This window comes from Haliaeetus leucocephalus, unplaced genomic scaffold, assembly GCF_000737465.1.
Source record: "Haliaeetus leucocephalus isolate CR32 unplaced genomic scaffold, Haliaeetus_leucocephalus-4.0 Scaffold646, whole genome shotgun sequence".
Taxonomy (NCBI): Eukaryota; Metazoa; Chordata; class Aves; order Accipitriformes; family Accipitridae; genus Haliaeetus; species Haliaeetus leucocephalus.
The window spans coordinates 1,101,962-1,106,059 of NW_010973082.1; positions in this window are offsets into that span (position 1 = coordinate 1,101,962).

A 4,098-nucleotide genomic window follows, 5' to 3' on the forward strand; every position below is an offset into this window, starting at 1 on the left:
TGGTGGCCCTCCCTAATTATAGACTAGGACTGGCATTCGTGCTGTCACTCCTTATTTTGCAGGTTAATAGAACTGTAGCTGCTACAGCGTGGAGTAAAATGTCTTGTTTGGCAGCTATTTCCTCCTTACAGAGATGTAAAAGAAGGAACTTCTTAGTCAGGGTGGTAGAAGCTCATGAGGCTTCCCCAGGTTCAGGGTGTGTGGGACGGGTGGTGGCCACCCTTGCACCCGGCTGCGTGGGGATACATCCTCTAAGGCAACACAGTTTTCTGTTCCTCTACTTAACAGCAGCTTTTCAGTAGACCAAGAAAATGTAATTTAGTGAATTAATCTTATTGCTCCCCTGCTTTTTCTTGGTTGGAGAGAAACTGAAATAGCAGTTTACAATATCTTGAGTACAATTGGGAGCAGACTGAGATGAAGAAATGATCCTTCTTTTTGCAAAGAATAGTGCTAGCCTCTTAAATCAGGCTCTGTTATTTAACTGCATTGCTTAATTGCACGTTTCATAAAGTGTTTCAAATCCACAGGATTTTTCAGGACTTGAAATACCGGCTTGGATTTTCTTCCAAAGGGATGGAAGGAAGTTTTGTGCTAGACTCAATGGATTTTGGATCCTTGAAGGCTTTTAGCTGCTGGGGCAAGTGCAAGCTTGAAGACTGCTCTAGCCCTGCAGGCTGTAAGGCTGTTATAAGGTTTTTGATATTTTTGTAAGGTGGAAACTTTACATCCCTGGTGCAGTTTAATTTTATTCTTCAAGGCAAAAAAAAGTAGGCAGCCCTGCAATTTTCAGAAACTTAGGCTGCTGGGGTTTTATGTTTTCATCTCTTAGTTGCAAACAATAACAGTGCAAATGGTTTTGAGAATAGAAAATTTCCATTAGACTTCATTGTTTTTCCTCTCTGGGGAAATGGTATTAAGAGTCTACAATACATTAATTCTTTTATTGTCTCTTACTGTTTTTTTTTAAATTTTTTTTTTCATACTGAAATGAACTCAGTATTTTCACAAGATACCTCAAGCCTTCCAAGAAAGCAGCTTTCCCCAGCTCTGGGTACTGCTTGGCTGTGCTCTGGGGAACACTCTGGGAACATAACGGGTATTTTCAAAGTCTAATGGGTACTAAGTGGAATATTTCAGACTTAATCACTGTTGAATCATTGACCCTTCCTTCATATTTACATGTTTTAAAATCGCTAAAGCTGTGAAAACAAAGAAAAATCCCAAAGCACACTGCTGCCTTGTTTTGCAGTTGTCTTTACTGCCTGGGGATGGTGATGAGGAGCAGGGGAGCTGGTATGGAGATGGCTGGAGAACGGAAACATGCAGCTCTCCAGGGCCCTGCATATCTGAGGTCTTTGCTGTTCGAGATGTAAATGCATATTTAACGTGACTGCGTGAGAAATTGGGAGCAGAAGCGACTGTGCGGTTACGGTGGGGTGGTGGGATCCTTGTAGCTGCACTAAGCAAGGGAGAAGATTTCTTTTAGACCTGTAAGAAGGGAGATGGAGGAACTGCAATAGTTAGATCTATCCCTCATCTACTCTGTTGGGAGAAAAAAATTCTTATCCTGCTTTTTCCCCCCAGTCAGCAGCGTGTTGGGGTGGCTCTGTTCTTCCCCATCACCTCGAATCGTTTGGTTTCCCATCACTTGCAAGTTGTTTGTAGGGAGTGAGGAAGCATAGTACCATCCCGATGGGGCCAGGAGCCCCCGCCCCCGCATCAATCCTGCTCCCCTTGTCCTCCAGCTCCTCTCCAGCCTCCTGCTGCCGTGCGGTCACCGGCATTGACGCTGAGTTCAAAACGAGATTTTTATGGGAGTTGCTAACAGCTGGCTGCCTTGTGGATACATGAATTAAGGCACATGTATCCACAAGAAATGGAGTATGGGTGGATTTGGTATGAATTGCAGGGAAAAGTCTGTGTCTAGACTTGGTATTTGACGAGTGGGATAATCACTAGGCTTTAATTACTACAAACGAAAGAGAATCCAGCCTTGTCTTTAATATATCTGGGTAGGCAAGGGATGTAATCTGTATTTCTCTGCCTCCCTTGGAACAGATTGGGATAAAGCTAAGGAGGGTTTGTACATTCCTCTGGGTGCAGCTGAAGCCCCCTCCAGTGCCGTGGAGGGACCCGGCGGGCTGTGCCCTCCCTGTCGCGGGGGCTATGGGCTGCCCTGGTCCCTAAACCTCCCCCTGCAGCCCCGGGGCTCGGGGCAGCTCAGCCTGCTTGAGGTTGCAGACATTAAAACCAGAGGAAATAGTTTTGGCAGGGTCACCGCAGGCTGCGGGACTGGAGGGCCAGGCTTGACCCCTTAAATCGTAGCTACGTGCATGGTGTTCTTGGGTAGTTCTCAGAAAGGATTTACATACAGCATCGCACCTCGAAACCTGAGCTGTGACTCATGCTCCTATAAACTGTATATTTAACAGCGAGTTAACAGTTGATTCTTTATCACGTCCTGGTGCCGAGTGATTCACGTCGCTCCAAATCAGATTACGGAGTGGAGTGGGAGGGCAACGATGTTCTCCAGCAGCCTCCTCTGCTCCCACTTTAACATCCTCGCTACCCTATCGCAGGTGGAAGATCTTCTGTGTCCAAGGACATGCTTTCTAGGTGCACTGGGGCAGAGGAGTTTAGAGCAATGTGGCTGTAAAGTGCCCGGAGTAAAACACCAAATATCATTTTGGTGCTCTGCTGGGAGCATCCTCAGTGGTTGTCAGAGCTCTGGCCCTGGGGAGTTAAGAGGAGTAGTCTCTGAGCTGGCTGCTGACCCGAGCTGCAAAAATAAATGTCTACTGAAGTACCTGGCTAACCAGCAACATCTCTGCTCGCTCATCGTCCGTCCCAGGTGCATGGATGTCTGTGCCAAGGGGATGTGATGCTCTTCTGGCATCGCGCTGCCAACACTGTAAAGTCACTAATATTATTAAGGGGAATCAGGGTTCATTTTAATGACTCGATTGACTTTTGGTGGAGCATGATTTAGGAAATGGTACTCTGCGTTTCTGCATAGATGTTCAGTAAGTAAATCCAGATGGGTTTAGTAATTGGAAAAAGATACTGGTGTTTGAAATAGTGTACTTAAGAAATGAAATTTCATTAAACTTGTTACTTAAATGAGCCATGGGGTTTGGGGGCATCGTAGAGAAACCTCATTACATAGAATTTGTATTTTTTCCTTAAATTTGAGATGCTGCATCAAACCAGCTGCGATGTTGCAGAGACTTAGGCTGTGTTTTGGCTGGGGAAGCCCTGGAGCAGGAGAGGTGGGTGGGCAGCACGTGGGCTGGGGGCACCACTGGCACCAGACCCAGTGTGGGTCCATCCTGCTGCGCTGCCCCAAGACCCGCTGTGCCTGTTTTGGCAGTACCACCGGTGGCTCAAGTCCTGTAATGATGTAGTAAACTTGGGATGAAAGGGAGGAAGGGAGCTGGGCAGATAAGAGGAGACAAAACCCCTTAGGGACCAATACTAAGAGAGTGCGTGAGCTGAGTCGTGGGATTGGCACTGATGCTTCGGGCAGCATATGGGTATGGTTTGCCTCTGTCTCTGTTTGTGTCCTTGCAGCCATAAAATTCCCTTTCTGCCCTGTTACTACTGGTGTACCAGCTGGTTTCAGAAAGTCCAGCCTTGTCGCAGCTTTCAGGCTGCCCTGATCTGTGGTTATCCCCCGGTGCCAAGGGGAAAACTTCTCCATAGAAATGGCCAGCTCCCATCATAAGAGCACGAGTGGTTTGCTGATGCTTACCCTATAAATTTTCACCTTGTTCCCTCCTTCCCTAAGCAGAAGCTGAGGCCGTGAAGGAGGGATGATGTATAAAGCCTCTCCAGCCATGAAACTCGCTGTGATTCATTGGGGTAATATTCATCCAGAGCCTCGCGTGTGCATCCGTAAGGTTCATTAAGTCATTGCAACCTCTATAACACGAGGCTCTTTCTGCAAAACGGGATGTTCACCAGTTTTAGATGGTTCCAACTGTATTTGTAATAACATTGACATGTTCACATCATGCGTGGTCCAGAAAACTGCTGCTTTCAAAAGACATCAATTAATTTTGAGTTTTAATAGCCAGCCTCGATGATGAACACCTC